This window comes from Calonectris borealis, chromosome 1, assembly GCF_964195595.1.
Source record: "Calonectris borealis chromosome 1, bCalBor7.hap1.2, whole genome shotgun sequence".
In the NCBI taxonomy this organism is placed as follows: Eukaryota; Metazoa; Chordata; class Aves; order Procellariiformes; family Procellariidae; genus Calonectris; species Calonectris borealis.
In genome coordinates this window covers 23,290,745-23,317,069 of record NC_134312.1, presented here as the reverse complement: position 1 = coordinate 23,317,069, position 26,325 = coordinate 23,290,745, and the positions used below count along the sequence as shown (strand labels likewise).

At 42.3% G+C, this 26,325-nt stretch overlaps 1 protein-coding gene across 1 annotated transcript in view; it reads left to right on the top strand.

Annotated features, from left to right (window-relative positions):
* Positions 1–26,325, top strand: part of PLXNB2 (plexin B2) — a 259,107-nt gene that overhangs the window by 75,720 nt on the left and 157,062 nt on the right. The window contains exon 3 of the mRNA XM_075146634.1: positions 5,431–5,618. The gene's annotated coding sequence lies outside the window, so the exon portion shown is untranslated. The remainder of the gene's footprint in view (positions 1–5,430; positions 5,619–26,325) is intronic.

The following is a 26,325-nucleotide window of genomic DNA, read 5'->3' as shown; positions in this document are numbered from 1 at the left end:
AATTGTTTTGTGGTTTTTTTTTTTCCTAATTCTCACACTCATAAGTGAACAAAACTTTCTCATAAAACTGTATCTGGAAGAGCTTATACTGAAGGACAAACAATGGCATAATTTACAATGTTGGCATGCTGGGCAAAATGTATTTCTTCTGTTCCTGGTAAAAAATGTGGCTGACACCATGGGTCCTTCTGTGTAACTTGAAATAAGGTATCGGAGTACATCCCTCCCTCCCTTCTCCCCCGGGAAGGTGTTCTCCAAACAGCTCCTGTTTTGTACCATCCGGCTTCCTGCAGGGCATTAGCATTCCAGAAAGAGTTTCACCAGCCCCAAGGCTTTAACAGTGGTCAGGACAAGCAGAAGGAAAAATACCAAATACTTCCCCTCGTAGGCTTAGGGCTGGAATTGTAACCAGGGGCTTTTGGGAGCGTATTGAAGACCACTGCTTTCCTTGCCCACTCTTTCCCTATTCCCTTGCTAACCAATACCAGTATGACCCGAGAGCCTGACTCTGTTTTTATTACGAAGCACAGTGAAGAAATATTTGGAATATTTCATTTCTGTGAGTGTATTAATAAAGGGGAAAAAAAAACCTTCTACCTTAGACAGGACAAGAAGTTATGCAGACCTGCCTGACTCAGCCAGAAATTCTCTTAAGCAAAGGAATGCCACATGAAATTGCAAAGTTCTCCTTTGGTCAAATAAGAGTGAAATACCAGAGCCTTAGTTCAGTTGCTTTGCACTGTCTTATAGTCCCATCATCTCTTCTCTCCTCTCCCTTTCCCCCACCAGTCCCCCGAGGTATTCAAATGGAAAAGCTTTCTTTCGAAGGTATTTACATAAAGAAGGCATTTGGCAGCAGATGAGATTTCTTCTGATCAAAAGCATCTTAGTCCGCTCTGATCTTTCCCCAGAACTTAGCTAAACGTGCAGAAAAAGGACTCTTGCTCAGTACCCTTTGCAGTTACGGATCCTTTTGGTGGTCGTTGTCATTGCACATTCAAGGGGTGTGCGCCTGTGCATATCTAGGCATATTTGTTTGAGTCTCAGCCAGGATATATGCCAAAGAGATTAGACTTCATCTTTCATCCCGGGGAGAAGAGAGCCTAAATGGGTTTATCATGGGGTTTTCATTCACTCTGTCATTTCTTCCTTCTTTATAGTTCATTGCTAGACTTCTGATTTTTCACGACAGCAGCACACACCCCTGCAGCTGGCCCTGCATAATGATTCCCTCCTCCTAGACTGACACAAGAGCGGATGCATAAATCTCCTGCCGTCAGGATGCCTCCTTTAGCAGACACTGTCCCCTCTCCCTGCTGGAAAAAGATCTGTCCCCTCTGCAGCACTCTCATTTACCACCTACTAGCTTCGCCTGCTGAGCCAAGATGTTGCCCGTGACCATTATCCTGCCTATGCTAAACATCAGGAAATGGTTCTTTTCTGACAAAAATACAACCATCTTTTTTCTTCTCCTAATGACAGTTATTAGTGGAAATTGGAGCGCCTTTGGCGATTGTATTTGATGCAAACGTTACACCGTACAGCAACCAGCTCCCATGAAAGGCAAGAGCTTGACTGATGGTTTGAATTAGGAGCTGGAGGATGAGAAGGACTGTCAGGAGCTGGAGGATGAGAAGGACTGTCAGGAGCAAGATTTTTGACCGAAATATAGGTCTTTAGGAGGTCTTAAGTTAGAGATCCCCGTGTTCTCTGAGGCCCTGTATTAATTCAAAATGATTGCTTTGAACCATTGGGTGAAGGCAGCGTTGTCAAATCCAGGGCTTCCCAGCTGCTGAACTCATCCAGTGCATTGGCAGTTTATAAATCAGACGGGACTTGTGGACTGTTTACAAAGTATTGTTTGAAAATCTCTTCCTTAGCCCTCCGTCCTCACTTATAGCAGTGGAATATAACAGCTGGCTAAAAATCAACGCAATTATAGTTTAAAAGGCCGCAGCCTCTGTTCCTGTCCTGAAGATGAAAGCAGGCACAGGATGAATGTGCAGTGTACGGGAAGAGCTTCGTCATCCTTTACCAGCAACGAAGGGATAGGTAAAGGTCAGCCTCTCTTCCAAGAGTCTCTTCCACAAAATACTAGATTTCTCAAATAGGTATTTGGTGTTAGCAATGTGCTGATAGTCTGATATTCATAGTTGCTTTGAGAATTAAATGATATTTTTCTTCAGCTACAAGTATTTGGCTGTTTGCTGCTGTCCTTATGATGATTCATATTGCAATTATTTTAAAGAGGCGGATAAACTACAATTGTTTATATACAAACAGAATATGGCATTGGCTGCCAGAAACCAATCTCGCTAATATTTGGCTTGCTAGGTTGCCTCCTCGTTTCATGTTTTGGCTATCAGAGAGAGCAAGCTTAAAATTAATTGAAAAGAGTTTCTTTCTTTCCAAGTGCGCTCAGAGCTAATGATATTTTCTCTGAAAACGCTGGCAATTGATTATAAAATGTCAGAGGTGTTAGCAGTGTCAGCGACCTTCATCTAGCCAGCTGGAATAATAGGCAAGACTTGCTTTAGGACGCGCTGCGGTCGCTGACAGGTTTTGTTGCATCTGCAGCCAACTCTGTATCATTAACAAGGAAAAAAGGGTGGATGGAGGAGAGTGGATTGCAAATGTAGCAGTGCTCATTCCACAAAACTTACTTGAAAAATGATCATTTTTTGTGTCCAATGCCATTTTGTACTCTTCATGATCTTCTAACTAAGCCTGGAGGATTGTGGATTCAGGCTTTGATTTGAGCAGTATTAGCTGTCCTCTTTCTAGAGGAGTGAACAAAACTTCCTCTCTCTGCTGCTGGGGTTTAACTCTTGAACTGATTTCTCTTCCATGGCTTAGTTTACTACACATTATTAGGAATCCCACTCTCGTGACTTCATGTGCAGAACCACATCCCTGCAGCAGACCTGCCTGCTAGCTGCACATCATGTACAGCTGTTCCTAGGATGCTTAAATTTGACTTTGCGTCTCAACTATTCCCACTTAATACAATGAACTTTGAAAGAAACTATGGGGGTGTTGAAGAAAAAGCCCTTCATGTCTAACAACAGTCTCTTTAGACTCTGTTTGAGGCTAAGGCTCAGCTTTAAAACTGGTGATGGTGTGTGTTTATTTGGAATCATTTTGTTAGAATAAAGCAGTACCTGTGATTCTTAAAAAACAAAGGAAGAAAGAATGTGTATCCACTTGCTTGGTTGACCCATGTGAGTGGTGTTCTGAGGGGATTACCCCTTTCTTGCCTCGGTGTTCCCTTGCAGCAGTAGCAGTGATAGAGTCTGATGGCCAATCTGCTGGTTGGGATTAGGAGAGGAGGGATCTGCAGTTCCTGGAGAAGGAGGAAGGGAGAGAAGGGCAGAGATGACAGGAGTGTTAGACTTTGAAGAGCAACAGAAATAAGGCTCTGTTGGACTTGAGGAGAACTTTCCAATCCCTTATGGCATTCTTTTGCCTTAATGATGGAAAAGGTCTGTTTATTTTTTATTTTAATATCTTGTCTTTATGATGTTTTAGGACTGGAATTCTTGCACTTTATTCTTGCACTTTATTTGTATCTCATCTATTAAATAATGTCTCTATTCCTCTCTAATGCAAGCAGGTACATGGAGAAATGGAAAAGGATGTTTCTGCATTACACAAGTTTTTCTTGGGTTTAGTATTAATCAAGGAAGACACATGTGCTTAAGGATGTGGCGGGGGAAATATCATAAGAAAGTTTGTCTTCTGAGAGTCTCTTTGAAAAGTCAGCTTTTTCCTGCTCAGTAAACCTGCCAGCCATCTAAAAGGTTCAGCTCGTGGACGTGATGGAGGCAGCTGGAGCTCAGGGCTGGGAGCTAGCTGTGTGATGCTCTGCGAGAGATGTGGGCTTGTGCATGACCTTGTGCCTTGGCAGAGGGAGGAGGCGTTGCCGGGAGGACCGTGCTGGCAGGGAGAGGTGTGGAGCGTGCAAGGGATCCCGCTGCTTTCACTGCAGACAGGGCTGACAGCTGCATGTGACACGAGAGCTCAGGCTGATTTTAAAAAGTGTCCTGACTTCAGAATCGCAGGTAGAAAATGTATTACTGTGAAGTTGGCAGTTCTTCTGCAGTTAATACCAACACTTGGTTTTCCTCCAAGCCCTTCCTTAGTGTTACCACGGAGGACTTAGGATACGTTCTCTTATTTTTTTTACCGGGCTAGTTTTACCTAAATGTGTTAAATCCTTTCAGTTTGTGCCTTGTGAAAAGATACTTCAGCTAATTTAAGATTAAAAATACCTTTTAAAGAGTTTTCATATGTAAAATGCTTATAGATTTGAACTATTGAAAGACTCCATGTTGGAGAAGATGCATACAGTAAAAATGGTGGGAAAAAAAGTTGGCTTGCATTTCTGAGAGGTACAAACCAGTCTTTGTTCCCTTTGGAAAAAATCGTAGGATAACTTGGGTTGGAAGGGACTACCAGAGATCATGTGGTCCAACATCCTGCTCAGATCAGGGCCAGTGAGATCAGGTTGCTCAGAACATACAAAGTATTCAGTGGTCTACTCTACGTAGCTCAAAACTTAAGTGTATGGTGGTGAGTTTCTTGGGATTTCTGAAAGGGAAAAAATTGAATTGTAATATGTCTCCTTTGTCTTCATCTTTCAAAAGGAAAAAAAAAAGAGGGAGGCTGAGGAAAGCAGGTCTTTACTATGCATTTCCTTTTATTTTTAGATGGAAATAAAAATTTCATCAGGCTAAACCTTACTTTCCATACTCAATTATTCCCCAGAAAGTTGAAATAAGAATAGATATAGGCTTTTCGAGAATATGCCCCTAGAAGTTAATTTCTGAAGTGAAGGGAAACTGCAAGGTGACATTGCTTTTGAAAACTGAGCCTTAATAAAGGGCTTCATTTAGGCATCCATCCTTGAAAATGGATGGTGAACTATGTAAGGGTTGGGAGGGAAAGGGGAAAAAAGGAGATGCAAGAGAATGATAGTAGATGAAACTACAAGGTAATTTAAGTCCTTGGTTAATGCCCCTATTTGAAATTAGCACTGGTTGATTTGGTCACCCAACCATTGGCAGCTCAAAGTCAAATTCTTATCCTAAAGTGTTCTTGCCACAGATTGGGCTTGAGTAAGTTTGTGATGGGTCTACCATCATCTTCTAGAAAAGTGGCCCTTCCAAGGCAGAGTTAGTATGCTCTGTAAATAGCTTTCTAGTGCTCTGCATGTCCCCGAGACATCTTAAGTTGAGAGGGCACCTGCAGTAGAGAAAAGCAGAGAACGATGCTTATTGATAATGGCAGCTGTAATGACTTTCCCCTTTTAAAAGGCTGTGTTGAATCTCCAGCAGTCAGGCGGTGTAAACATCCATCACTGGGTCTTGGATGTGAAATGTTGCATCACTCCTGCGCTGAGGGAGCTGAGAGCCTGCTCTGTTGTTCCAGGTGAGAAGAGCGAGGGGGGCAGCCCAGGGCTCAGTTCTGGGGCTCGGCTGGTACCCGCTGGAGCACAGCTGAACAAGACTAAACACTGACGCCGCCTCATCTCCTCCTGAAGTCCCAGCAGAAGTGGGTTCCTCTCTCCCAAGCCGTGGTGTGCACACAGACTTCTCATGTGAATTTTTTGGTTTTAGGTAAGCTCGCTGTTTCCTTTTTTTAATACATTAGAGTTTTCTAAATGGTATATTATATTCTATTTTTCTAGACAAATTTGTTGCTATTCATCAAGACTTTCAGGTGTTACTGGAGCATATAATAAATGTTTATTACTACTAATGGAGATAAAACTTCTAGGAGCCAATCTTGCAAGAGGCATTAAAAATTAGCAAAGAAAAAAAAAACAGCTTGGCAAAGGTTCTGTATTCATAAACCTATTTATAGATGGTGTGCTGGGTAGAAGAGCAGGTTTGTGCCTCTGCCAGCAAGATGCTCCAGCCTACTGCTGTGCTAGTGCTTGCCCTAATTTTGCACTTACATTCTGAGTCTCCCAGGGGGATGCTGAGCAGATGTGTGATTGACCTGAATCTTGAAGGTGTGCGGGTTTGACTGCGTCGCTGAGAATGACCGGAGAGATTTGATCAACTTCTTTTCCTGGACCTGTTCACGTTGATTAGCATGCGTTGGCTTGACAGGTTTCTCAGAAACCAGCTTGTAAAACCTTCTTCCAACTAAGAACTTCCTTTATCCTCAAGTGGCCAAAGAGACCTGAAGCGAAGATTGACAGAGGGGTTGCACAAACATGGCTCTTGGTCTGTTCTTTAGCTGCAAAGTGGTTTAAAACTGTTTTGGCAGCTTGCTTGGTGCTGGCAACGCTCCTGGAAGCGCTGCTGTCGGGAGCGCTGGTTCCAGCCTGGCGTGAGCCTGGAGAGGAAGGCAAGGGATTTGCCACCTTCATCTCGGCTACCGGTAATAATTGTCTATAGACCGTACTTTTCGGAAGATAGCACTTAGCCTTTCCAGCAAGAGAAACATGTGTCTCCTGTCCGACACCAAAGAGAAATGAAACAATGGGAGAGGAAAATAAAATTTACAAAGAGCCAAGTTAAGAAAACAAGTGTATTCTAGTGTTTAGCTGGTAACTGGCTGCATGCCAGTTTGGGAGGGTTTTTGTTTTGAGGGGTGTTGGGTTTTTTTTTGATGCTTCTGTGCATAAAGTTTTACTTCTCCCTAAAAACTAATGGGAAAGGGAGGGATCAAAATACAGTTTTACATGCATGTGAGCTGCAGAATGAATAAAAGTGAAGACAGCTGTTCTAAAACAAAAAAAGTACATTCCGTCTTCGCACATTCATTTGTATGTACCTAAAATCATGATTTTTCAAAATGTAGGAGAAAGCACGACAATAGCCACTATTTAAGCTTATTTAGAAATACACATCAGGGAAGATGAGTATCACTAAGGAACAAAGGTGGGTCCTGTGGGGGATGCAAACGTAAGGATGGACTCACTGAAAGCAAGTAATAGCAGAGTAATTTTGCTGTGGAATTTTAAACCAATTATGTGAATAATAGAGGATATGTTCTGAAAGTAGCCAGAAGTGCTTTTTTGTGGGTATAGCTAACATGGTTTCAGAAGGCCTCTGCCCAGGTGGGGTTAGTGCTCCCACAGCTGAGACGGCGCGAGTGCTCGCGTGTTTGGCTGTACATCATCGCCTCGCTGTAAGTCGGCCTTTCTCAATCTGCCTCTCCCATGGTAAATCTTCCAAAAAATGCACAAAGGTGTGTCTGATAATACCCAGTGCCTTGGCCAAGTCTGAGTGGAAAGTGATGTTTAAAAGGTGCTTGGTCTTAGATTTTGCAATGATTAAACATTTTGATAAGTTGCATTAAACTACATCAAACTTTTACTGAAATTACTGTAGGTTTCACATAACTGGACTGATTAAAGGTAGTATTTCAAGCAGCCTCCACTGATCTAGTTGTTTCTTGAGCTCTGTTCCTTTGAAAGGAAGATTAGCATCCTTGTGCTTTTTAATAAAATGAGATGAGTACTAAAAATCCACTGTCAGCAGTTTGGGTTGAACACCAGAGATGTGGCTCATTGCTCTACAGAACGTGGACGATATTAAATGTGGATATTAATTTTGTTCATTCCTCCCTCACAAAGAAAATAGAAAATGCTCGTACAAGAGGGGGAAATAGTTTTTGGGTTTCTTCCGCATTGCCTTTCATAGTATGCAATTATGAACTTTGAGGCATAGTGGATATGAAGAGTTTCCTGGTGTTAGTCGTATGTAAATAAGTATAGATCAGGTTGGTTGGTTTGGTTTTTTTTTTACAACTGTTGAAGTACCTACATGGTAGTGCTTAAAAAGAGAAGCAATAACTATGAGATCTCTACTAAACTTTCTTTTCTTTCTAGAAGCTTTCCTCAAACTTCATTAATCTTCAGAGTTTTCCCTTTAAATGGGTGGCCAGCGTAAGCATTTCTGCAAGTTCATTTCATGTGAAGATTTTGTCTCTAAAGTTGTTCAAGTAAGCATAGCTGCAAATCTGATTCACTTGTGTGGCAATGAACTTCACATGTAAATCGGGCTTCTAATAAGTCCGCATTGTGCTAGAAGGTGCTAATGGCTGCCATCAATCAGAGGGCTGGTAAAAGTTGTTCTCCCCCTCTACGCAGACTAAATGAGACAGCAATTAAATGCCCTTTTGTTGAGTGATAGCTGAGACAATGGAAATCAATGTCCAAAGCACAAACCAGAATGGCAAGTCTTAAGTATAAGCTAAGCCATGTGTCCCAAGGGATTGGCATGTTGATTTGCTTACAGCTGAGAGGGTATATGAAAGGAATAACGGGGAGTGTAGACAGCAGGAGAAGCAGTAATTCTCCTTAGAGTGAAGCCAGAAAGGAATATCTGCTGGGAAGGCTTCTCAATGGGGCCATGCTTGCCTCCATGCAACCCAGGCTCAGCTGGCAGTATACATTTGATCCGGAACAGGCCCTGGCATAACATCATGATCAGAAAATATGATACCAAGTTTGTTTGTGGTATGTTTTTATGTTGGCTGCTCGGGAACAGGCAATATCTGATCTGGTAAGAAGCCTACTGATACAAACTTAACCTTTCAGCTTTTCTGAAACTGCTTCAGCTGGCAGAGTGAGTTTATACTCGACCAGTGCTGTTATTGCAGTGGTTTAGTTCCCTGGAACAGGATTTGCTGCATTGTCAAGACGCATGCTGAGAATAACATCCCCCCTCCCCAAATGCCATCACTTTTGTTCCCGAGTGCTTACAGGTGCAAGAGTTACTCTTGTGTCTCTCCTAAATAAAATTGCGCTGTAAAAAGCCCAGTTTGCTCATCCATTTCTTGTAGATGAAAACAATCCATTGAGACCCCTAGTACTGGTTAACAATTTTGTCCAAAGGACATGCAGTCACTTAGGTGGCTGAACGTGTTTTGTCTGTTGTCTTCACTCCAGACCTTCTCCAAAGCTCATTATGTCAATGGGACACTTCCTTTTGAGTCCAGCTCACAATTCTGCCTTAGCTTTATTGCCTTGCTGAAGGGGCCTTAAATTACTCGCATGCACAGGGCTGCATTGTCTCTAATCTGTGTGGGTTTTGGTTTTTGTTGGGTTTTTTTTTCTGCTTTTGTGCAAAACTGTAAATGCATTGAGGACAACAAGCTATTGCATTTACTAATGACAAGGCACTCTGCTGTCATGCAGCTCACATGCCGTTGGCAGAGACTGTGGCTATATGATGCTTTGCAGCAGCTCAGCTGAAGTGAGAGAAAGTCTTCTGCAAGTTTAAGGCTCCAAAGAAATGTCACAGTAAGAAAATATTTTATTTTTGTGCCTAAAAAGTATTGGACACAGATGACCAGAGTCATCTGGAGTAATACTAGGATTTGACTAAAAGAAAAGACATCTGTTTATAGAGTTCTGTATTAAAATTGTTCTATGGAGTGCTGTGTCTGTCACAGCTCTTTTGAGGGCTTGAACAAAGAAAAACAAAACTACCTGTATTAAGAGGTCCACAGAAATCGGCAGGCAGTAGGAATGGATTCATACAAAACCTGCTAGCTGGTGTTCCTTGTCCTTATCACTCGGTGATAAGACACACTCTCTTTTCCTTGTGTCCCCATCAAGGAGACACTCTGTTTTCAAACTCTACAGTGTTCTACTGCACTCATGTTTAGTCTTCGGTTTTATAGTATTGACAATTACTGTGAATGACACACTTCACACTTCAAGTTTTCACCTCTGACATTAACTCTGGTTCTAGCCTGGACTTGCACCTGACTTCAGCGTCAGGTTCTCTGTTAAAGTAAAACTGAGACCCAAGGAACCAGGACAGACTCGGTATGGGCACAGCAATACACTGCCATGTTGCCAGCATGAGTATAATACTTTGAACCTTTCAATGAAGACCTTAGATTACTAATTCACTAATCACTTCACTATTATTACCAATACTGATACCTTTTCTTAAATATTAAAGCATTCTTATCAATAAATATATAATAATAAATTTTACAATATGGCCAAGATGATCATAGGCATAGAGAATGCAAAAGCTATTTGTTCTGTTTTATATTTAATTATTCTGTGTGTAATTTTGAATAATCACGGATTAGCTTTTTTTAAGCATCTACTTCTATATTGCAAGCCTTTAGCATCCAATAAAGCAGAGCCATTTGATGTGTCCATTACCTCCTGCAAATGCCTTGGAATACAATGGGGTAGCATGCAGACTTCAGAGCTGTCATGACAGGTATTAAGAACGTGTCAGATCCCAGTGATGACTGATAACATATCTGTCATTTGTGATGGGATTATTAGGAAGAGGAAAGACACTAGGAGAAAGATACTGTAGGGAAAAAAAAAGAGGAGGGAGGGGAAGACAGGAGGAGAGAGGATTTACTGTTCTTCAGAGCTGCCTGGTTTAATTAAGCCTTGTCTAGTCCATAAACAAATCTATTAGCTTTCTGAATGCTTTGGCAGTTTACGCACTTCAATGCTGCAGCAGTAATTCTATGGAATTTAGGTTTCTCTTTGGTGGATAGTTGCACTATAGGTATTGTGGCTATGATGAAGGTTCTTCACCAGTACATGGAAACAGCTAGTGCAATAGTACTTTTTTTTTTTTTTTTTTTCCTAATTGAGAGTCTAACAGAATACTGTGGAGGAAAGAATTTAGTAGGCTCATAAGACGTTTTCTGCTTGGAAACTCTTTATAGAACTGAGGAAGGAGAACAGTCTGCCAGTACCATTTGATTTGCATCTTTGGTTAGCAAAAGGATGTGAAGGATTGCTTTTTTTTTTATTCTGGATGTGTATCTTGTGTGAGTGTGGAAAGAAGGCTAAGCTTCATCCCACTTGTAAAATTAGGTTTTGCTGATTGGGTCCAGTGTGCCAAGTACACAAACTGATGCCTTTCAGGTGTTTTAGGCTGGGCCGTTAATGCATCAAACGTTTAACAGCAGTTAAATATTAAGACAAAAGAAGCATCTTCTGGTACTCAGGCAGTGCCAGGACAGAGGAGATGACCTGTGTGCTTCTTGCTGTCAGCATTTTTGGTGCAGGAGTATCCCCAGGAGCGGTAGAACCAGTGTAGCTATCTCATACAGCCCCCTGCATACAGAGCTCAATTTGAGGGGGCATATTAGATGTTAGGAGGCGGGGAGACTTGAAGTTCAGTGGGCTGAGACAACTATTTCTAGCTGTCATATGCTCCCTTAAATCCCCTTTCAGCAGGGTTCAGCAGGATAACCTTTGAACAGAGACTCATAATGCTGTCCAGATTGTCTCTCTGTCCTTTCTGCCAATTTATCTGTTGGCTTTGTATGAAAAAGGACCTGGTCTTTATCTCTGCCCCTTCCACAGGCACAGCCAAGGTGCTTATCAGCTCCCTCAGGGCCCCCAGTCCATTGGGGAAGCAAAGGTAGTGGAGGTCAGCTTAGTGCCCAGGTGGGCACTTGGGTACCACCGGACTGTTCTGGAGGGCAGCTGCCTTATTGGATGTATTCAACCAGGGTGGCTGCCAGCTTGGATAATGCATCTGGTGGCCATCCACGCTGCTTGATGGCTCAGAGAAGAGCAGCTGCCCTGAAGGTAAGCAGGAGGCCAAAGGACGGTCTTGGGTTTGGGAAGCAGAGATGGAGAGCAGAGAGAGAACTACTCTGTGAAGACCAAGCTGTAGCTGCCATGGCATGAAGTGAACAATGTTTGATTGATGTTTAAGTCATCCAGTGGTACGTGAGAAGCACGCAGTGGCCTAGCCAAAAGTGAACGCTGTGGAGTGGCTTTGGAACCCGTTCCTCGCAGTCGCCGCTGGCAAATTGGCTGCCATAAGCTGTCCATGTCTGCCTTGTGTCACGCAGCACAGACAGGCCAAGCCCGCCCTGCTCTGGGTGAGCCCACGGCTCCCCTCCAGTGGGGTGAGCTCCCCTCTCGGGCGAGATGATGACCCCACGGCAGCCGCACCATGGGGCAGGGAGGGCTGGCGGGGCAGCGGGGTGGGCGGCCAGCCTCTCGCCCCTGCAGAAGGACGTGCCGGAGCACATGGCAATGGCTGTGCAGGCACTGCGGGTGCGAGCACAGGCTGCAAGCTGTGGGGTGAGCTATGGCAGGGATGGCGATGGTACCCACCCCGTGCACGCTCGCAGCAGGATACCTCATGTGTACCGTAGGGGAAGAGCATGCACCGGGGCCGTTGCAGCACGCCCGTGGGCTCACGCCCTTGCTTACCTCATGGAAACACGCTTGCCTGCCCAGGCCCTCGGGAAAGACCTTTTTTTTTTTTCCCCGTCTCTAAATGCATGTTTACCCCACCCACAAAGGCTGGCTGAGCAAAGACCGAAGAGCAACCTGAAGCAAGGATGCCAGATTTTAAATGTGATGTATTGCGGCTTAGTTCTCTCGAGGGCCTCGTGGCAACCATCCCAAAACAACCAGGGATTTGGGTACCTCAACCCAAAGCTGGTTTAGCTTAAGAGTTGTTAAAGGAGCATGATTTTTTTTTTTTTTTTTTTTTCCTCCAGAAGCTGAACTCAGCATTTCTTCAGAGTAACTGTGCACCCAGAAATCATTAATCATACTGTAAAATCTTGGCTTCAACTTCCCCCTTTATACGTAGGAGATTACCATGCGGGTTGTTAACGTTGAGTCTTGCTGGCTGGCAGTACCTTGGTTCATACTGATTAAATATGGTTTTGTAAAGAGGAAGGGCTGTGCAGAACAGCGCTGCAGCGAAGAGCCTTCCTCCACCGGTCATAGGTTTGCTTTTGGCCCCGGGTAGCTGCGACACAGGTGTTCACGTGTATTGATGATGGGCAGCCCACAGTGTGTGACTTGGCTCTTCGGTGGCTACCCCTTCGGGAGGAGACACCAGTGCAAATAGAGACTGCTGGCAGCATTCACAGCCTACTTTATATCTTTTTTCCAGTGCTCTCATTGTTTTTCATCAACTCTCATACTTAACAGATTTACATGGTGAATGGGTTTTCTGTTCCGAGAAAGGACTACAGTAAATTGCACATGAGCTTGGAGTACTTCTCTGAGAGAAGCTATTCCTTCCCTGTACTCTCTCTCCCTTCCCCAATTCACTGGATTTTGTCAGTTTAAAAGAAGAAATAGGAACACTTATCTGGGAGGTATTGCAGAAGTTGACTCGAGACTCAGCTATTTCTTATTTTCATTTTGCTGTACATGAGGTGTCCTGAGATAACACAGAAGATCATGAGGTTGGAGGAGTCACCTCTGGAGATCATTGAACTTTTAATAAAATTCCTTTTAGGGTCCAAGATCAACACTGCCCTGCATGGTCTCAGTTCTGTTTTACGTGTGCTCACACTTAGCTGCAGTCCAGTTCTTGATTTATTTTTTTATTTAGTGGTAGGATTAGAAGCATCCTTTGAAAACCAAACCAAACCACCACTACCATCCAATTCAAATACACAATGATATCTTTAACCTGAAAAAAACCCCAGCAAAGAAAACTCTTTGTAAGTCTAATACTCGAGTTCATCGCACATTTGAATGAAAACTGATTTCTATGTTTGGTTGGACAAAGTAAAACATTTCCAAAAATTAAAGGAATCAGTGGTGGTGGTTGCTGTTTGAGAGAGGGGAGCTGGAAGGCGAAATATTGCAAAACGACTTTTTGCTGATAACAAACAAAGCCCAATGGGAGATCTCTGTTTTGAAAATATGTAACTGTTGACATGGGGATGTTTGTTAGAATATTTTTAGTGCTGATAAAGGAAAGCAACATTCATTGGAGTTTTGGTAATCTTGAACGAAAACACATGTTAAGCTCTGGTTGCTCTGCTCTGGATGGTAGTGTTACACTATGTATAGGAAAGGTTTTTCTCAGCTAACCGTTTCCTCTGTTGTTTCCACCTCTAAGCCTTTTATACTGTATTTAGAGGAGAGGGAATGAGAGAGAGAAAGAGTGGTTTGGTCATAAGGAGAATAGTGTGCTACCCGAGTGTCTCTGATAAGACTTTCAAGGTGGTGGTTCCAAGTTGAAAGGTTGCAGCTAAGCCTAGGTAAAGCTAAAAAATTTGTACTCATTTTAATTGGTGTAAAGCTGCAGTATTATCATAAGAAAAGCACCAGTGATGCCTTGACTTGCTTGATAAAATAAAAATCTGTTCATGGTAATGACCATTAACTCACTGACAGGTTGATAAAGAGATTACAGGGTTCAGCTTCCCACTTATAAAGAATTGGTTGGTGCACGTGCTATTCTGCTAGTCCCATCTCAGTGTATGTTGTAGAACAGTCATGGAAAACATTTTTAATATTTTTAATGTGCTACCTGACAGCATGATCTCTATAGTATACAATTTTCTGTTCCTCTGACCTCTTACACACCAATTGTATTGGGAAAACATTAATTAAACGGGAACAATGTATTTATTGTGACTTGAAGTTGCTTTTATCACTGTTCTATTGTTCAGGTTCCCAAACAGGAATGAAAGAGCCTGCTTAAAGATGCTCTCCCAGTGCTGTGTTTAAGGATGGCTCTTTCTTTGTAACTGCCAAAAAGTAGCAGCAAACTATAAAAGGAAAAATTCCTTTCTGTGTGATTTCAGTCCCTTGAGTCTTGATGCAAAAATGGTTTATATTAATTCACTTCCAGATTTAGCTTAGTTTAATTTTAGTCTCGGTCATGGGCCACCAATGTGTGTTGTTGTTCTTTAAATGGACTATGCATCCCTTGGTAACACCTTGGAAAGATAGTAATTTTTGGAGTGATGCAAAGGTGGGACCTTATGGAAATTCAGTGGGAGCCTTGTTTATACACTAACCTGTGATTATTTTTTTTGTTTGTTTGTTTCCATTATATGGTATATCGCCAAAGAATACCTCCGTGCCCTGAACAGAGACTAGTGTCTGTAGAAATTACAGTGCTGGTAATGGCCATCATCTAAAGATCATGAGGCAGATGGAACAGTTGTGGGACCAAGGATAAGATTTTGAGTTCAAAGGCCAGCGAAGTCCCATCCCTCTGAAAAGGCTCAGAGCCCCACTGCTTCTTACTTCCCTAATGATGTAATTTGGCTTGACAAAACTGATTCTGTCCCCTTGTAAGCCTTGCCTCTCTCATGGCATATTACATGGTATGCCATACAGCATCTTCAAATGGAAGACAAATCAACTCTCTCCTCTGTCCTAAATATAAAAAATAGTTTTCATTCATGGCTAAGTTTTAGCCAGTATAGTTTCCAGAAAGTTGCACCCATTCAAGCCCTACCCAGCAGAAATGTTACTGTTTTGAAGTGCATTAAATATTAAATTCTTGTCCATCCTATTCCTACCTTCTTACTGTTCCTGCTTTTCTGTTATAAATTTTTGTTCTCTGATGTGTTAGACTGATCAATTATGTATCATACAGAAAGGCAGTTTGCTTTTCTTAACTCTCCTGTCCGGCTGCACCCAGTTTCTCTGTCACCTTTCTAAATATTCTCCTGCCGTTTTTGAGCATTTCCACAGCATTCATATTACTCTTAGTGATGTGTGAAATTCCCTCATTTCCTTTTCCTTACCAGCCTTCATATGCATTCATATGAAATAGAAATGTTGCCGTAAGTTACAGGATGGAGGGGATTGCAACGAGAGAAAGTCCGAGAACGCCACCTCAAGCCTGTTAGTCCACAAAGAATGTGAATCACAGGATTTACAAGGGGTGCAGAAGTCGATCTGAGGAGCTGGATGCTGCCTGCTGCTTCGAAAAGTTGGGGGACCTGTTCAAATCCCACTAGTGCCAGAGAAGAACATGTGCCCTGAAACACAGCAGGGAAGTAACTAAGCTCTTAGGTTAGGCGTAAGTGTCGGGGAAGCTTTGCAGGTGTGCTGCCCTGGCTCCCCTGCTGCCAGTCTTCAGCTGAGCTTTTAACCAAGACTGCTGGGAGTCAGGTGTTCACCTGTATTGCAGTCGTGTATCCTGATAGCAGCTCAGGTATGGCCTTAGTATTCAATCTGTTCCTCCAGACCTAAGGCTTTTAAGAATGTAAACCCTATTGGCTGTTTTAATGTGCCAGGGATCTTTATCCCCATCCTTTTCTGCCAAAATATCTATGAAAAATTTGATTTATTTTTTGTATAAGAGCTTATCCCACCTGATTCTTTTGTGGATGTCCCTGCTCACTGTTTGCAATTTTACTTCTTTGGTGACAGGCATGCTGAAATTTGACACTAAGATATGCCAATATACACAGTTTGGGAGAAAACTAATGGAATTCTTTCTACGTATGGAACACAGAATGCAGAAATAGAAGCCTGTAAATTGCTTAAAAAGCGTTGTATGGTTTTAAACTTATTTGTTACCCTGCAGTTATCCATAAGGTCTGCTCTAGAGTCAGCCATCTGCATAGTTACTTATATTACTGCATGTTTCATATCTGGCACACAAAAAACGATGTTTATTCTTTTCTTCCTGATGTGAAAGCCATTCTCAGTCAATAAGCTGTCAAGCTACCCTTTTGTCATCATCGCTGCCTAGTTGTGTTCTTTTGCATTAAGTCTCCTAAATCTTGCCGGTCTAATGTGTTAAATTCTTTGACAAGAATGTTGCAGAGAGCTTTGCTTGTTTTTCTTCATGAATGGAATGAAATGCTTCTTGGTGAAAATACAAATGTAGCAGAAACTGAAAAATTTAGACTTCCTTTGTAATCGATAGAGGAAAAATGGACACTTCTGAACTGTTATCCACTGCAGCCCTTGAGCCCTCCACCTTGGAGAAGATTAATTGCATTCTCCAAGTGCCTGGTTTTCTCGTCTGATAAAGAGAGGTTAGCTGGCTCACTGCAAGAGCTATTTCCACACTGTTGCTACGGAATTTTAGGAAAGATGGGCTCCAGCATTTTGATTTCAGCAATGAATAGCATAGCTAAGCAAGGACCCGAATCTCTTCTACTGTGTGTCTATTTAAAAATGAACAAAAAGGGTCCAAAAACTATTTTGCTTGTGTCTCCAGTTCACATGGCAAAGTTGATCTGTGAGGTCCTCTCTCCTTCCCCCCCGCCAAATTTGGGGTTTTTACTTGGAGGCAAGCTTGGCTACGAAAAGACTGCTTTAAAGTTTGAATATTCAGACTGAAGCTGAATCTGGTGAAGTGCTTCAAAAATAGGCTGTTTGCATCCCTTTCCTTAGAAGTATTGCACTAGGATTGGGAAAGCTTTACCAAATACGTAGAGTGTACAGATTATTCTTCTATAGCATTAGCCTTTTCCCTGCTATGCTTGGGGAACTCAGTGCAAACTGACTTTTTGAGACTATGTTATATTTTGCATTGTTATACTCATGATAAAGCAGAAAATGGGATGCACTATTTAAGGTCAAAATGATTTTGACTTCTGCCTTCCATGAATTTGTATTTAGGGCTGTGGGTGGCCTTCTGAAAACTTGTTTGTCCTGGAGATGGTCTCCAGCTTTGCACAGGAGGCAAGGATGGAAAATGTATAGGACAGTAGCGATTTCTGTATCTGTAATGTACTAAAAAGGATTTTTCCCTCCATACCAGTGCAGTTGTCCACCTATGTTTAGTCTCACACAGCACTGCATTTTTTTTTGTGTGAAAGTACATGATACTCTGCAGCATGCATTAGGGAACGGTGGGCTCATTAGGCTAAAGCCCCATGTCTGCGCCGTGAACAGCTGAGCTGCTGGGGGACATCGGTGTGGGCAGGCAGAGCTGGCCGGGCAGAATGGCTGAGCCGTCCTCGTCCCTTCGGTGCCAGGTCTGCTGCTACTCAGAGTGATAACTCTTACCAACCTCAGTGCTCAGGGAGAATTATAGTAAAAGGTAGGATACTTTATTTGATAGAGCAAAAAAATGACCACCTGGAAAAATGCCATGAGGGGCTTTTGTGTGCTTCCCACCCCAGCTGTGCTGGGTCAGGGTCACGAATGTTGGGGGGCAGTGGTAATATGGTACCACTCCAGCTACGCCTTGAAGAAAGAGCTTGTCCAAAACCCCAGTGCTGTCTCAGTTTCAATCCTCTAACCAGGTTGGTGCTTTTGGTTTAATTCCTGCTGTTGTTGTATGGGATTTTCTTCTAGCCACTAAATGTCCAGTCATTGTCTCTGTCATGTTGATTTACTGGCCTGGATGACAGTGTCAGTCACTCGTGCACTTCTTTTATTAGTTTGCGGATTTTTACAAGGTGAATTGATGTGCTTAGGTCTATATTGTTCATGATTTAATTTTATTCATCTTCTTTATTAAATAAATATTCTTAGCCTTTTCAATTTTATTTCATATGGGAGCTTTCTGGAGCTGCATTGCATGTGTTTGATTTTAATTAATTATGCATCACCTAGTGATATATATATATAAAAAAAATATATAAATGCATAAAGCTAATACCTTTATTCATTTAGCACTGAAATGCACTTTTCCAAAGTGATAGGTCTATAATACATTGTTTAAAGGGCTCTGACTCATGACTGCAGGCAGATTTTTTTGATACAGGGGACAGAATAGCAGAAGAAGGAAGCTTTGATCTGTTGCTTTTCACTTCTGAAAGGAAACTCTTTCCTGGACCATCTGCATCCCTTCCTTCTCTCAGGCTCTTGCTGAGTACTGGATAAGGTGAGAAGTTTTGGCACCTCTGCCCAAATGCATCCTCCAATGCAGTATCCCTGAAGGCAGGATGGGGGGGGGTGACAGGCCCCTGGGCTCTGCCCCGGGGGGGCCCAGCAGGACTGACAGGCTGGGCACCTGTACAGCTTTCCACTCCAGAGTCTCATTTAGCAGCTGGCTGGAGTGAGTGGAAAAGTTCTTCCAAAGATTATCACTAGTTCAGTTGCCTAAATGTGCAAAATAGTATTTTGCACTTAAACAGAGAAAAAAGAGAGCTATGTGCACATCTCCCCTAGCTGGGATCCTCTCCCCGTATTTCAGACCGGTCTGGCTTGCTCGCAGCCTTTTTATCAGACATTGCAGCTTTTCCTATACTGGTGCTCCCACCTAGCCAGCTTCTTTCTCTGGAGGCTCAGGGCAGCATTTCTGAACTCACTTAACGCTCCCCTTCTCTCAAAGTGCCGGTGTCCTTTGATCTTCTTTCCCCAGGCTTGGCAAACAGCCCTGCCATCAGGATCGGTGTGAGGAGTCCTGCAAAGCTATAAACCTGGCTAATTTGTTGGAGGGGAGGCTTCTGAGCGCTGGCCATTGTTTCAACTTTCCTGCCTCATTACCCAACGAGCCTTGTCTGGCTTCCCTGAGTTTTTTAACCGTGTGTTTGGGTGGGCAACGAAACAAAACAGAGCAAGAAGATGCGATGGTTGGAGGTTTTTTGTTTGTTTTTTTTTTTTTTTTTAAAAAAAAAAGGGACACAAATGCTTTCTTAGCTCAGCCCACACCAATGTAGTTGTTTTCTTCCCTCTCAAAACCTATCTACATTTATACGGTAGGAAGATACCACTCGACTTTATTTTAATGCCCTGCCCTGCCCTACCTCAAACTGCAAATCTATTTGTCACTCTACCAAGTTACCTTTTGCCCATAGTTTCCAAACACCACCCAGGCATTTAAAAACAGAAATGATCACAGTGTAGAAACAACAAAGTCTCTTGCTTAATTCATTTGCGTGTGTGTGTGTGTTATCCGTGAGAAGGTATCTCCAAATGCAGCACGTTGTAGTTACTTGTCTAGGTGGTTCTATTTTAATCTCCTCCTGCAAGAGGGAAGTCCCATGATCATGGCCAACCAAAAATGTTCTCCCTTTTTTATGCATGGACTTCTTCCAGTTTAAACCACCCATACGTGATGTCTAATTCCCTTTGAAGTTGATGAAAAAGATTTTTGCCCTGTAAATACTCAGTACATGGCCTAAACACGCACTGCTCTGGCTCCCAGAATAGTTTGCAATGGTTAGGGTTCCTGCAGCTTTTGGGAACTTGGCTACATTTTTGTTGTAAAGAAGTGGCTAGGCCCAGTATTTCAAATATGTCTTCACTGGACCCTGACGCCACACAAGGTCGTTTCTTCTGATGTTAACATCTGGATTCCAGCATGACTAGTGCTTCCAGATTTTTTGTTTCCCTTGCATTCCTCAGCATGAAGTTTACCACAATAGAGAAAAGCTATGCTTCAGTGAAACCTGTAATGGACGCTAAGAAAAGTATATAAACTGTGTATCACTTCCAAGCTCTCAGCTGAAATGCTTCCCCCCACCTCTTCCCCTGTCACTTTTGCTATTAATAAGAAATTTTCATTGCTGTCTCCTCTGCCACTAATCCCATGGAAAAAATTCAGCTCGATCTTGGAAGGCAAAAATATCTTGCAGGTAACTCCAGAGTGGCAAATAAGAGGTCAAGTTTTAGGTAAAACAAACAAACAAAAAAAAACCCAGGCTAAGCGCTGAGATTTTACTCTGGCAAAATCCTATTGACTTTACAGGCCATTGGTTTTAATAAAAACTAGTAAAAACATGATGTGGGACAGCGTAGAGATGACTGCTGACTGATTCCCTTGTTGCTCATTCCATACACGGTTGTATTTTCACATATTCTTTGTTTTATCTGCCTAACACAGTAGTTTGTAATTCAGACAGCCAAGAGGCAGCTTCTTTGAGGGCAGCAGTATTAAAAATACTGCTTCTTTTTTGGCAAACTAGAAACATTCTTGTCTGTGTTTAAGAAAGATGGGCTGGATATTTTTGGACGCTCACTAATTCAGTTCAGCTGTCCTTGTTGTTTTGTTTGCTTGGGTTTGGAAAATGAGAGCAAGGGGGAATATATAGAATTACATGAAAAGTAATTCTTTATGGAGCTGCAGACCACCTTGTTCATATCTTCTCCGTATATCAAGAAATCGATCATTTACTGTGTCTTTTAATTTGTAATTCAAAACATGTATCCTTGTAATGGGTGGACCAATTCGGTTTTATCAAAGTAATCATCTGAGGGTAATATTCTCCTGCATAGCTACTGGCATACCAAGTCTTGTATCTGCAGTGTCTGTTTATCTTTGATGTGTTTATGAACTTACTTACACAGCAAAAGGTAAGAAAGCTTATGGAGGGGAAAAAATATTAATAAAAAAAAGAATGGTAACAAGGCTTGTGGAAAACATTGCTGCTGAAACTCCCTTGAGGGATGCCCCAAACCCTGAAGCAACTGCACACTACAGAAGTAAAACCACATTATCATAAGCTGATGGATGGGTTTCCATGCACAGGAAAAGAAAATGGGGACGGCTGTGGGACAAGCTGGGGCTACTTTTCATCTTTACCCAGAGGCGGCTGCTCGCTTTGCTTCATCCAGCGAGGAGCAGAGGCAGGAGCGGACAGGATGCCAACCTTGCGCACGGTTATAAAAGGGTGAGATATGATGCGGGAGGAGAAAAGGGAAAATGAAAGTCAGGGACGCAAACAAAGGGAGGAAGGATAAAAATCTACTTGAGTTAGTCTGAAGCCCCAGAAAATCTTCAGGCCTCTGAAGATAAGCGGATGCTATTCTTCTTGGGCTTGTTTTTCTTTCTGGTGGTGCTCAGCATTTCACATCATATGTCTGTCTTTGTTACAAGTGAGCGAGAGAGGTTATCTGCGTTTTGAGAGGGCTCTTTCTTTTCCAGCCTGAGAAGGTGATTACTCAGGAGAAGGTTCTTAAATCCCAATAAATCTTGGGATCGCAACAGATAGTCCCACTATATTTAACGTTTTAAGCTTTGCTTTAAGATGGTGTGTTTCTACTGTTCCTTTACTGCTAGCAAGGGATATACCTTTTTTACGTTGCATCTGCTAGCAGTCAATAGCTTAACCAATGGCATTCTCAAAGTCGTACCAAAACCATGGGTTTAGTGTGCTTATGGGCACCTTGAGGATCTTGACAGTACTGGATTATTTTAATTGACATAATGAAGTAAATGTACTGTACAAACAAGAGAGGGACTGTTTTCAGGTTGAGGCGCATTAGTTTGCCAGTAGTACAACCTAAATTGCAATATTTTATGCAGCCATCCCTAGAAGATGTGAGTTGATAGGGTTGTGCAATACGTCCCTGCTCAGAACGGCATGCTCCGGCTTCCTACCTCCTTAAACCTGCTGCTTCCCTCCGAGCACCCGGAGCAGCCGGAAAAGTTAGGGCACAGACCAGGGACTCTTCTGTATGTGGTTTTACATTTATTAAGAAATAAGTACAAAGGGATCTGGGCTAAATGTGATGATAGTTTTTCAGTGCATTCAGGATGCCTTAGGTGGAGAGGGAAGTTATGACGATCAAAACGCTTTCTTTGAAAATTGGAGCCTGCGCTGACTTTTGAAGCTACGGAGTAAGTGCCTTTCTGCACGATTAGTTTAGGCTGTGGCATCACAGTTGTGGATGATAAATACAACTGGCATAACCTGCTGGTTATGCTTCTGGGGTGTTGATTTTGAATACGGTTTTGTCTGTCGGGGGGAGTGTGTGGGTGACTGCAACTCTGAACACTTGCTCCACAGCTCCAAAATGGGAGCACAGCTGAGAGGCAGGAGGACTTTTAGGCATCTGTGGGATCCTGCCTGCTTTTAAAATGTATTTCCAAGGTTGTTAATGCACATAAATCACCTAGCCCTTCAGGGACAGCTGGGTTTGTTTTAAACTTGCTAGGTATGATATAATGTTGCCGTAGAGTCAACAGTCTGTCTGCAGCAAGGGATCTGAGAGGACTCTCAGGCCTGCGGCGGGACAGCCCTTGTGGGGGAGATGAAACCTGCTTCAACACCGAATTAATATAATTTGGGTCAACTGCATAAGTGTAAAAAAATAACACACGCGGAGAGGAGGCAGCTGGCCGGTGAGAAAGGGGCGCAGCAGGGAGCGCTGCGTGCGCAGGGCAGGCAGCTCCGGCGGGGTCTCCGTGCCAGCCACCCCCGGGGCCGGGAGCTGGACCAGGGACAATCCCGACTGCCCATGGCTTCTCTCCGGTGTCGGGGAACATGGCGGGAGAGACGGGGAGAGGAGCCCAGCCGTGACTGGGGGCGGAGGAGCAGCCTGCATGGGCACTGCCAGGTGCCAGGGACCTCCTGCAGCTGGGACGGGGCTTTCCCCTTTCCCTGGGCTGCTCGCTCTTCCTCGCAACCTCCTCCTGCGGGATCTCGTTACCCTGGCTCCTTTCTGCATCCCGGCCCTGCTCCCTCCACCCTCTGCTCTCTGCTTTTATTTTCCTCTGTCTGACCCTGGCCTAACTGTCCCCCACCCCTGGGGTTAAGGGGTTTGCTGCCCTCGTGCCGTGTTTGCTCTTCTTGTGCCTCAGTCCCTTTCTCTTTGCAATTCAATAACCACATCTGTAATGGATGTAAATGCAACCTTACATTGTTTTTTATATGAAAAGATCAGCCTAGTGTTGATAATAATTCATCACGGCCCTTGCTAGCTTCAAAACTGCATCTATGGAAGTGGGAGGTTGGGTGTGTTGGGTGTTTTTTTTTTTTAAAGCTGATTATATTTAAACTAGATGAAAGGGCAACAAGTGGTTAAAAACAACTTCAGGTCACTGGCTCGCAAGGGCTTCAATAGTATGAATACACAGGAATAATTTGAAAGATGTCTCAGATAATATGAAGATGTATATATCCGCTAACTGCGTGGGCAAATTAGAGAATTAATTGAAAGGGAATGTTAGCTCGTTAGCTGAGCAACCTAATGTCAAAAAAACCTGCAGCTTTCTTTTAAGACTTACAGTGATTTTTTTCCAGAATAACCTGTTAATGAAATGATGCTTTGGAAGGCAGCCTGGAACGGGGGCAAGTGTTCTGATAAATTTTCAGCTTCCATATGTTTTTAACTGCAGCTGGAGTTAAATCTTACTCCATGAGGTGAGGTTCCTTCTTCCTCCCTGCCCCTCCACATTAGAGATTAAACACCATGCTTAAAACACATTTTTGGATGTGAAAAAATCTCATGTGTAAAAACATTACGAGCAGTCCTTAAAGACGTGCAAGTATTCATATATTTTTATCTCTTCTATGAAATTACCAAAATTTATTCAGTAAAGTCCAGATGCTCGTGGTCAAAAGGAATACTCAGAAATGCTCCAAACAGAAAGGGCACCTTTGAATATATACTCTTATACAGGAAAGATGGGCATCTTTTGGCATTTTGGTAATGAAGCTGTCGCACCATGTGAGAGGGAGGAGAGCTGGGACTTCAGTAAAGCTTTTATAAGACTGAGCAACAATATAGAGCCACCTTCCTGGAAAGAAACCACCCTGAATTAGTGTTACTTTTATTTGTTTCTGTTTTGGGGACCTTGGGGATTGTTCACCACCTCTTCTGAAAGCCACAAAGTTCCTCCCGTAGAGGGAGGAGGGTTTTGGAAAGAGGGAGAAATGCTTGACATTCCCATGATCCCGTTACTCCTGGAGCTGGAGATTTTGCAAGGTGTTGTCGGAAACTGGGAAAGCAGAATGGTTGTTCCAAGTGGATTTGGATTTACAACAGTAATCTGAATTCATGTCCAACTCAAACTGAATGCACACCGTGAGAGTTAGCACTTTTTAATAATTATTTTTGCTTTGCTGGGAAAACAGAATACTCTAAAATAGCATGCTGCAGTTCAGTGGCCTAAACCTGCTTTCAGGTGTCCTAATTCTAAGTTATAGTTTGTCTTCCAAGGACTGCAATTGCTGATGTGAAAAGTAAGAACAGATTATATCTAACAGTACTTGAAGAAGAAATGCGTAATGGCAGACTTCAAAGCTAGCCTCATAATCATAGGTGTATGATTAAGTTGGAACATCTTTTTTTTTTTTTTTTTGTTTACGAAATGTTATCGTGAGTATTTCTGTAAGTAGGAATAGTATTAAATATATATCAGAATTAACATACTGTGGTTTGATCATCACAGGAGAACTATAAATGTGCAACTTCCTTGAGCTGTAAACCACAGGCTGTGTAAGTGTTTTGGAATAAAATATTTATGCATTTAGTGTTTATGCATTTACTGTTGCTAATTTAGACTAGTCATTGGAAAACAATGTTCTCTTTATTGCGTATTGTTAAAACATAAGTGTTGCCATTTGACTTTATAAACACTAATAAAAAAATGGTGGTTTTAATTCTTATTATTTTTAAAGAAATACACCAAAATACCTGTCCATCTCTTCTAGTATGTGCAGCCTTGTGCGCAGGTGCGTTTTGATTTAAATGAAGATTACTCTGAAATTAGACTTCTGACTCTTTAGTGGGTAATTGGGACAGCAAGCCATGAATTGCTTCTTCGTTAGACAACTTGCAAGACTGAGAAATCAAATGGGCAGGAGGTATTTGTTTGGGTTTTTTTTTTTTTGCTTAATTGGGCATTTGGAAAAGTAAAGATTTGGGAAAGTGAAGGTAAAAAAAAAAAAAAAAAAAAAAACGTTTTGTCCAAGGTTAGTAAGCTAATTTTATGATAGTAAACTACGTATTTGAACAGTACCTGCATTTTGCATATTTATTAAATGAAACATACAATATCTTTATTAGAGTACCCCTTGAGGGAGGACACCTTTTTGCTTTTCAAAAATATTATGATTTTATGCAGCATCTCAATGCATTACTTATTCCACTTTAGTCTCTTATTAGTGCCTTTGGGGAACAAGGGGCTTTTTCCCTAAAACTCGCTAACTGTAAGCTCTCAGTATCAATCTCCTCTATTTTTCACAGCTGCCTCACATCTCAGTGCTACCAGGGGATTTCCATCTCGTTTTTGCCTATGCAAAACCATAATTCCCCTCTCTGCTGGACTACTAACAAGAATACTGAAAGGTTGGGAGAATATTTTCCTGTCAACTCCTTTGCTGATCAGTGGGGGAGATGCTGTGTTTCTTACAGGAGAGGAGATACAAAAGCTGATGAGTCCTCTCTAAGGAGAATCTAATTTAGCGTCTGAAAGTTGCTTGACCAGATATTATTGGCTTGATAGATGACAGTCCCTCCAGAGCATATACAGATAAGCCGCCTTCATTATTTATGGGCATTCATTAAAGTAAGCAGCAAAAACATTATTGATCTTCCAGATTCACCTCTGTGGAATTAGAGAGTCTGCTGTACTAGGTGAAAGTCCAGAAATATTTACATGTTTTTTATGAGGATGTAGTATCAAAATATGGTAGCATTATATGTTATAATATTCTTGCCTAGATTAACAACAACCTTTTTCAAAGTATGCTTTTTCCATCAAAGTACGAATTTTAATTTTATGGGTGATGAGGAAAAAATTTAGCTATCCAGGGATATAAGTTAATAACGAGTAAACATTTCACTTAAATAATTTTATGCCTACAATCCTCACTATATCACATTGGGACATTAAATTAGAGTAAACTATGCTGAAGAGTTGTGAATTGCTTTAACCAGGTTAGAGCTACCCTTGCCAATTTATGGTGCAACCAGAAGCTTATGTTTGCTAACTCCAGGCACAT